This window comes from Oculina patagonica, chromosome 4 (genome assembly GCF_052425735.1).
Source record: "Oculina patagonica isolate OP01 chromosome 4, crgOcupat, whole genome shotgun sequence".
Taxonomy (NCBI): domain Eukaryota; kingdom Metazoa; phylum Cnidaria; class Anthozoa; order Scleractinia; family Oculinidae; genus Oculina; species Oculina patagonica.
The window spans coordinates 6290336-6300249 of record NC_135761.1 but is presented as its reverse complement, the minus strand read 5'-3'; the positions used below and the strand labels follow the sequence as shown (position 1 = coordinate 6300249).

Sequence of the window (9914 nt, the reverse complement as noted above, 5' to 3'; positions counted from 1 at the left end):
AAGATGGCGGATAACCATGAGGTTCGTTCGTGTGAGTCGAAAAGGTGTCGGTTCCTCACTGATCTTTCAAAGCTATTTCGATTTACTTTATGGGAAAGATTATTATTTATTGGTCATTGACTTTTGCATATTGAGTGGCTTCTAAAGAAGCCGTTTTTGATTGTCGTTCGTTGGAGTTCCACACGATTTTCAGACAAGGCAACGTACGGTACCAATGCAGCTTCCAGTGCTCGGCTTTCACCTCGATTTTACGACGTGGTTTTCTCATATCTGTTGAGTAACCGATAGTCACGATGGGGTAATTCCTGGAACCGGGTAACAGCTTTCTGCTGGAGCTTCGAAACTTGCTCTTTGAAGAACTGCACATCAAATTTTGAGTCGTTGTTTTCATCATCAGTTTCATCAGGATCGGAATCGTTGTCGTTTCCATCGTCTTCGTCAGTGGCGTCGATTTCATCGTCTTCTTCTGCCAGATACCTATAAAACGATTGGATACGAGACACCTCGTCAGTGAAAAAGGTCAGTATACCTACAGTAAATAATGATTACCTTTTTAAGTGCGATTTTAATTCTAATTTAACTTCGGAATCGAACTGATTTAACTTTTTCTATTATAAATTAAAAGACTTAGGAGTGTAATTTCTGAGAGTTTTGCATGTTCATTGTAAATACAACAAACCTCTGCAATAATCTTCTTGTTATATTTCCAAGTTGGGAAGTCCCCTGTTAGCACCACAAGGTTTTGCTTCAAGTACTGACTCAGCTCAGGAGCTTCATTAAGTAGGTGATTCATAGCACTGCGATAATTGGCCACACTTTTTAGATTTTGTTCGAACTCATCTATTAACCAAGTTGTGCTTATCAGCTCTAACTCATGTCTGGCTTCATCTGAGTATACTCTAAAAATATTCAGAAGTGGAAACAAGGTCAGAATAATAATGGATTTCATTCAATTTTACAGGGATCCATATTCGTTTTTTCTCCAAGTCATCAGCCGGGCAAGTATTTAAGACGACATACTTGCCCTGGCAAAATTTTACTTGCCCGCTCAAAAGTAAAGAATGGTGACTGTACAACAAGTTAATGAAAAGTTGACTTTTTTATGGTTATTACATGTAACACTGTATACAATTGTCATGAAATCTACGAGACAACGTGTCAGTTATAATAAAGTTTGATGCTTAAGTATTTGTTAATGAGACTTTCTACTAATGTCTACTTTGGCTGCTGACCTATAAAATTTCACTAAACATCGTGCCCCCAAGCGGCTTGTGATGTGGAGCTGGCGGAAGCGGACGATGCAGGCACAAATGAAAGCCAGGGCCTCTTTGACTGCCATGACAGAAGAAAAGAACACTTTCGCTCTTCTTGTTCTATTGGTTTGCTTTTCTGAAGCGTTAACATTACTTTTTTCTTTGCTGGCGGTGCCATACCAAGATAAACAGCGCATTTTGATCACAACATCAGCTGATGCGATCGCCTCGTGTTTTCACGGATGCAGCTGCAGTACAAAATATCAGCGGTTGACAGCTTGAAAATTGAGCCTGCAATGATTTCATTCATGGAAAATACCGCATCATCCAAGATGGCGGCCAAAATTATGATTTTATCGCGAAAGAAAGTTGCAAATTATTCTCTGTTTTCTTAAAGTTACGAATGAACGACAAGTGGTCAGAACGCAGGTAACTCATAAGAAAATTTAATAAATGTTTTTTTGTTTCATTAAGTCAAACTTAAGTCGTCCAGCGGACGAGTTTTCGTAATGTTTTGGTCGTCCGTACGATTTTTTAGTCGTCTCGGACGACCGGACGACTGTGAATATGGATCCCTGATTTTAAATCACAGTCTTTGAATGCTTTCTTGGGGACCTACATGTATCACTAAAAAAATGTATGTACTATTCTCTAGCCCTGCTTTTTAACTTTCATACAAGGGAATATCGTTGGAGGTTATGTCAAGTGTTGCAGCAATTTAATGTTTAGAACATGTGGCAATTTTTATAATCATTTTTATTGCCCAATAAAGGACTATAAATTCATTTACTCACTCACTCACTCACTGCCCATTGTGCCCACTGGCACGTAGGGCAGCAACAAAGGTCCTCCACTGCTGTCTGTCTTTGGCCAGCTGTTGGATGGTGTTCCAGCTTTGGTTTAAGCCCCTCAATTCTGTCTCTACTGTACGTCGCCATGTATTCTTGGGCCTGCCACGCTTGCGCTTTCCTTAAGCAATAGCGCCTCATTTCAGCTGTTACTTGTGCCAGTTTTCCCGTTTGATACAGGGTTCGCACATTCCAAAAACCTATTCTGGTCTTAGTCTTTGTGCCTAGGACTTTCATAATCCTGTCAGCGGCTTCCTTGCGGATTTCACCACTGCCATTCATCCGTGTCATTCGAGGTGACTCTGAAAGGCCATGGCAATCAGTTGTGGTTGTATCCTCTGTTGCTGTTTCCGTAACATAATCATTTTCTACAGGACAGGGTTGTTAGCCCTGTGCCGAACCCCCAACCTGGAGGACCAGGGGATCACTTTTTGTCAGGCCCCTACCCTTCGACCTGTCCGGCATGGGTGGCCCTACCAGGAGTACAAGACTCCAGCCGGCATAGCTCTCCGGGTTGCTGGGACACGCAAACCACCCTACCACGATAAGGTAGTGATCCCATAAGGGTGGAAATTCATTTAGATATGGTTTTTAAGACCAGTCAGATTAATTACAAAAAGTGAGCAACGTTTTATCATTTATACTCATAGCTGGACTAGATTATTTTAATTAAATGTAAGCAACACTTGGTTGCTATTCAGGTGCTGAGTATCAAGTCCAAGGGGCATAGTATCTTGTCCAGCACCTAATGCAGTAGTGCTTTGCTATAGAGAACACAACTAATTTTTTTTTCCTTTTAACCTTAGATTTGCACAGCTTTGCTTCACATTGGTCATGTTCAATCTTCTGTGCTCTATTGACAAGATGCTCAGGTAGCTTGACACAAAGTAGTCATGAAGGGTGGAAGAAAAATTCTCCAGAATTGATTTCACGTCTATTCCTCCTCTGCACTGCTTGAAAACACCATTTTTCATGGTCACTGGGACTGTCCGATGGAGCTTGTTGATGTCAGGTGGCAAGGATACAGCTGGTATTTTCTCCTGCACATCTAACAACCCTGTGCACATGTGCCAGGCAGTGCTTGTGGTGGCTGTTGTAGGATGATGACATGTGTGAATAAAGTGGATGTCGTCTTCAATTAAGAGCAAGAACTGCTTCTTCTGAAAAGGATCGGAACACTTGTATCTAACATACACATGTAGCACTTTAATATGGTTAACCCAATTGAGTAAAAGTACATGTACCATGATTGTAATGATGCTAGATCGAGGGTGAAGGAAAACAATTTAAATTCTTAGGGTTGAAAAATCAAAAACTTGCTTTGTACATGTACATGTATTGTACATGTAGAATACCATGGCCAGCTGTATGATACTTAATGTCTGTTAGCTAATTACATGTACATGTATCTTTCACTCAACCAGGATGTCAGTAAGTACTGGGCTATGATTTTTTTCAGGTGTCACTATTCTGAGACCTTTACATCTTTTATCACCACTGCTAAATAAAAAAATTGGCTGCCACTTATGTTATTTCAATTTTTCCACTAACATTTGACATAAATTATTTCTTTACTTTGTATCATTATTTTTTGACTCAGTAACTTTTTTGAAGAAAGTAAAACTGAAAAAATGACATGTACAATGTAAGAAAAAATTATTATTCTTACTGCCATAGCTTCCATGATTCTCTTCTTGACCTCCTTCTTGTTAGCCTTTGCTAATGCTTTTTCATAGTTCCAAAGAGTTTTTGGATGGCAACTATATCCGAGGACCATCCCTGACATCAGTGAATTGTAACTGGCACCAGACATTTTAAGATTCAGGCCATTTGCCTTTTGCATAGGACAAATTTTCTAAAAAGAAGCTTTGTGTCTTAGTATATTTCTATTGTATGTCTTATGAGGAAGTTCCCTTCCTGAGTGTTTAACCTGGTATAACCTGACCCTGTCAAAACTTTCTTTCAATTTAAACCTAGTCAATTTCAAGCAAGAGCAAAAGTCTTAAGAGTGTAAAGAGTCTAACTGAAAAGAAAGGTATTGTGTTGTCAAGGGGAACTTTTAAACAGTACCAGTTAAGTAATACTGTTGAAAGCTCAACTAGTCCCCAGTGAGCTCATTTTCTTTCCAGTCCATATTGGTGGGTAGAGCTTTTACACTAGTGTGTGCTGCATGTATTTGTACGAGTTAAAAAAGGAAAACATGAGGAAGGTTAAATAGTACTTGTAAGTATAGTTGCAGTCAGTATACCAGTAATAAAATACATCTATTTTGTAATTATATATTTCAAGAAAAATACCTGATTGCGAAAAAAAACAAAGATTGTGAAGTATAGCAACGGTCCTAACTTTTTTGCAGCTCCATCCTTTTTACAGAAGGCACCTCCTTGGAGTCATTAAGTATTGCTGTGTATACTTGTTTGAATAAACCAGGAGCGTGATTGTTACAAAACTGCTCCATATCAGTGGGGTCGTACAGATGTGCTCCACCCATTGTGTAATGATGTGCTAGTGCCTTGTGTAATTGGTTAACCAACTTGCTGAATGTTGATTCACCTAAAAATAATTTTCGACCTTATTTACATTCTGTCATAGGGGTGTGATAAATTCCTTGGACTTGAGGACTTCGTTCTATATCATTTGTTAGATGCTGCTTTTACTTGTTTGGTTGAATTTTATACACAGTATTTTTTTAAAAAAAAAACCAAGCAGTATAAAATTATTGCACATCATAATGGTTTTTTTTATTATATTTACTGGTGTGCCTTTACTCATGAGAAAATAACTGAATTAAAATTTTTTAAATAGACATCTTGATTTGACTAAATTCAATTATTGCATCTATTTTCCTTGCTTGATGTTAAGTTATGCTCTTCAATATCTGCCATTTAGAATTACTAGTACAGCATATACCTCCGAAGAGTGTTATTCTCAGCTTTGACCTCATCGATATATTTTTGTTGCCGGGCATTTTCTTCTTCAAGCTCCTTGTTTTTCTGTTCAGTATCTGCAAATGTTATTGCAATCCTTACTAAATATCTTGTCTTCGGAAACCTATTTATAGTAATAACATTATAGCAATAATAAAAATAATTATAACTTGTAGTATTTCCATTTGTGGTACCAGTCACAGGGTTCTCATTCATTCTTTTCAAGTGAAGTGTAAGGTTACATCTGAATTAAACAACTGCAGTTATAAATGGTGTTTCTATTTATTAAGCTTAAATATTTTTAATCAGGGTAACTACTGATACAACATCTTGAAAAAGATGCTTGGAAAACCATTTCATTGGGAAACCCATTTAAAAATAAAAGCCATTTAAATTCCACACACCTTTAATGCGGTCATTCAGGTTTGAATTTTAAATACACAACTGTTTTTACCTTTCGAATTTTCTCTTCAGTCTTGCATTTGATCTTTAAGTTTACATTTTAACGCTCCAGACTCTCGATGTGTTTTAGCAGTTCACTCCAGGTAGGGGGATCTTTTGGTGAAACCTTCACTGTTTGGGTGTCTTTGCTTTCACTTTTTGAACGTCGACGCTATTACAAAAAAATATTTTCTCGACTTTTGCCCTCTTGTAGAAAAAAGAACGAAATTTAAATGAATTATACACAAAAGCGGACTCACCTTTCTGGGAGAAATATAGTTTATGTTTCCAGTTATGCGAGTGTCGTTGTCAGCCTGAGTTAAATGTGTTTGACAAATATTTCGGCCTGACAATTAAACACTGAAACAAAACGCTGTGGGCAAGTGGTGAGTCTTCCAGAACACTTGTCGTCGGGGCCGGAACATATCGGAAAACAGCAAACATTACGATTTTTCTGTCTTAGCTCATCGTGATGTCGTACACAGAGGTACACACTTTCTTAAAACCCGTAGTTAAAGACTCAGTTTTAGCCAGCCACACAGGAAATTTTCCCCCAACAATAAATATTTTCGGGCCTTGTTACGAGATTTTCTTTATTCCTCAAAGCTCTAAGAGCCTTCACACAGAACATATGTAAACACAAAAATCTTGCGTTTGTGTTGCAGTTTAGCCGAAAACCGGCTAAATTGATATTGACATTAGCGGCTACACGGCAAAAAGGCGGGAAAATCGTGAGGGAAGCCGGCACAAAATGGCCGTGTCAACGAATACAAGAACAACGACAAGAAATAACTTGAACTCACAAATGTTTATTCATACAAATTAATTCTAAATACAGTACACTAGTTAAGAAAGCGCTTTTAGGAAACGAGCTATTTACAACAATGAGAAAATCGATAACACAAACAAAAGCCATCACGATAAACAAGATGAACTGCTTACCGTTCGCTAAACTGCTCATCGAAAGGGAGTGAGGTGATGAAGACAAACGCCAATGTAGACTCCTTCGCCCGAGCAGGAGGGCATTTTGCGTGCGCATGCGTCGATATGGGCTAGTGCGCACGACAGAGAAGTTCTGCTATCGATTGTTTACATATTTTCACAATTTATGGCCTAATTTTTAGCTCAAAATAAAAGGTATTTCAAGTTTTATTTGCTGTATACGATACTAAGAGTCCTTGCTTTATCTTCTGACAACAACAAGCATACTTTGGTGTCGGCGTGCCGTTTATCTGATCGACTTTGGCTATGTGTATTAAACATTGCGCGTGGACAAAATGGCGACCGAATGTCGAGAACCTAAATACCTTGCCCATGTTTTTAATAGCCGGGAGATCTAAACGGAGAAAGCGCTACGGCTACTTAGTACTAAAATATAAAACAGCAGTTTTAACTATACGATGTTATAATCAAGTATCCCGGGTTTGAGCAAATGATCATGATTTTGTTCAGATTTTTCATAAAACTGCAATTTCATCGTTCTCACGATGCGAAAATCTCAAAATCTAACCTTGATCTCCAGCATCTAGCGATGATATATGGAGCCTGAAGTACTTGAACTATCGTCTAATGCTGCGAAGGTAGCGTTAAAAAATGGTCTATTGTGGTAATTTTTAGCTTTCTTTAACGTACGTTCTCGCTGGTTTATTCTAACAGAGAAACTATCGTTTGTGATTATTTCCTTAAACTTAAGCATTGGTCAAAATAACTTCACATTTCGATGTACCGCAATTATTCCGTTGAACAAGAAAAGAATTTCTGAGATCGGTCTTAATTTTAAAGTGTTATGGTAATTCTTTGCTGGTGGACTATTTGTTTACATTTTACTATGTTAATTAGTACATTTTTGGCTCCTTTATCAAAATCTAGCCTTGATCACCAGTCAAAAAATAGCATGAAACGAACAAGCGATATATATATTTTTCAGAATCGTTCTAATAACTGCTGCATAAAATGTCTTAAGAAATAATTTTTAACCATAAATAAAGTTATTTTCAATTTTTCATTCAACGTTTATTTCTTTAAGATTGATGTTCGTTCTGTTATATCGACTGTTTTACTTCTGTGTCGCCTAAATGTGATTTAAAGAACTGCAGTTTTTGTTCCAGGAAACCCTGTTTGCCAGTCGAGGGCAAGTTGGCTTTGCTTTAGAGTCATCAGTGAGCTGCATTATTATGTGCAGAACACCCAAACATGTCATTCCCCTCAGGGAAAACCCTTTCCTTGGTGGCCGTCCCTTTAGGCAAAAAATCTCCCGACAAGCTATAATATATTGCTCGCACTCTGCCTGTATGACAGCAATTGATTTGATGTGAAGTTTTAATCCTAATATATCACACTCCAGCACACGAATAAATGTTTTCCCCTTTTACGGTCTGTTTGATTTTTGTCGGTGAAGGCTTTCCTACCTGTCCCACATATTTTCTCATTATTTGCAACAACGATCCCGAAGCAGGCAGGAAAATCTGATTTATAAGAGCCTTGCCACACACAAAACACTTTTTCTTAGCGAAATTTACGTCTATATTAAATTATGTGACGATAAACAGTACAAAAAACAAAGTTTGAATCTTCCGCGCCATTTTTATTCCCAAGATCACGCGGTCTTTGTACAGCGGTTGCACGCATGCGCCCGCAAAATGCCCTCCTGCTCTTCGCCCGTATTTGGATTTCCATCTTTCAAGGGCGTTTAAAAAAAGTCATTGCAACGAAAAAAAAGTCATATTTGATATGTTCTTTGAAAATGTCCAAACTTTCGTCCACGGAGTTCCTGACCTTAACAATTCGCGTATGTCCTTAACAAACGGGAAAAACCACGGTCGATTGGGCTCCTGTTGTCATGTACAGCTGTCGCTTTAGTCCTTAGAACAAATGCCAAAACTTTTAGGAAAACTAAGTCCGATTGCCGTCAAAAATGGCCACCCGAAAATTAAGTGATCGAACTTTGAAATGCAGTGAGAAGCCGCAGTCTCAAACTCATGTAAGCGGCCGTAACTGGTTCCTAAATACGTGGCAAAATGCTATTTGTCGCCCTGCACCGTCCGCCATTTTTAATTCGAAATTGGCGGGATTTTGCACGCGCATGCTCAGTGGTTTTTCCGCCTTGTCCTCCGTCGCAGGATCTGTGACTCGCGTGATCCTGGTGCTGACCGTCGAGCGTGGGTGGAAAAGGTTGTCGAAAAAAACTTATTCAAGTGCACGCGCCAAGACCAAAAGGTAGTATGGGTATACGTAGAAGTAGAGAGCTACTGCACCTGCAGAAAGAAGGTACCTCTAAAAGGTACTTTTAGACCCCAGAATATTGGAAGAATTTCAAAACTCAAAGACAAGCGACAGCCGGATATTTCATGTTAAAAGCTACGGTAAAAGGCCTCCTGAAAGGAAAAACACAATCTTGACGTGCAAAAATACAAACTTGTACATTTCAGTCCTCTAGGCCAATATGCAAAATTCAAGTGAATACCCAGACCACCTTTCGGTCAACGGTTAGCATGTGAAGCGAAACAAAATCGTGCAGCAGAAATGTTGTGTTTACTTAAACGCGTCACATGGCAAGAGTAATTGTTTGAAGCTTATAGCTGCTATCAGTAATGTCACAATCTCACTTCATTTGCCTTTAAATGCTTTTTACGTGAATGGGTCACTGATAGCGTATGCCCTGGGGCTTCCCGTCGTAGAGCGAATTTTATTCTATTTTATCACCAGAGGATAAGTGTAATTCACCAGAGGATAAGTGTAACTGATCCTTTTTCGATTTGTTTTGTGAAAATCCAACCTTGTTCTCTGAAAGAGAGAGAGACCCTGGGAACAAGGTTTTAGAATAATTTGTTTTTTAAAGAACCTTTCTGTCAGCACGTTCACCGTTAAATGCATGAATTAATTGCCGTTTAATATCAGAATGGAGTAAGCGAGTGAGTGAGTGTTCGAGTGAGGGAAACACGTGACTTCGAGAATGATCGCTACAACCTCATTACCATGAGGTAAAAAAGTATGTTATTTTCGTCGCAGTAGCTAAAAAGTAGGCAGGCAGGTAGAATCCGTTCGAGTCGATCTAGTCGGAGCCACGAACTGCGTTTGCTTGTTCAGATTTCTTTTTAAGAATTCATACAATCTTTTCAAATCCTTTACATGATTTCTTTATGATTCTCGTTCCAGTCTTCCCACCCTTAACCATTCCTGCTTCCGATAGTGACAACACATACATTTTGAATTTCAGACTAATATCATCAATATGATAACATATAGAACAGTGGTTAATTTCAAGGTGGGAATAACTCAGTACAGTGTTCGATGCTCGCTGTAGTGTCCGCTGTACACTGTTAAAAAAATTACATTTTTTTGATAACTTACTGATGTGTTATGTTTGACTTGACCAATCGTAAAGAAGTGTGTGTAACTGAGTTGTCTGGCAGCGAAAAGGCAACATTGCGCCGGGAAACTTTGAC

At 38.6% G+C, this 9914-nt stretch overlaps 1 long non-coding RNA gene across 2 annotated transcripts; it reads left to right on the top strand.

Moving 5' to 3' along the window:
• Positions 1-380: 380 nt before the first annotated feature.
• Positions 381-4218, top strand: LOC144649226 (uncharacterized). 2 transcript variants are annotated; one of them, XR_013569860.1, is made up of 3 exons: positions 381-519; positions 712-780; positions 2908-4218. It is a non-coding gene; the product is annotated as an uncharacterized LOC144649226 (long non-coding RNA). The 2 variants fall into 2 exon arrangements; XR_013569861.1 differs by having other exon boundaries at positions 712-784.
• The last annotated feature ends 5696 nt before the right edge of the window (positions 4219-9914 follow it).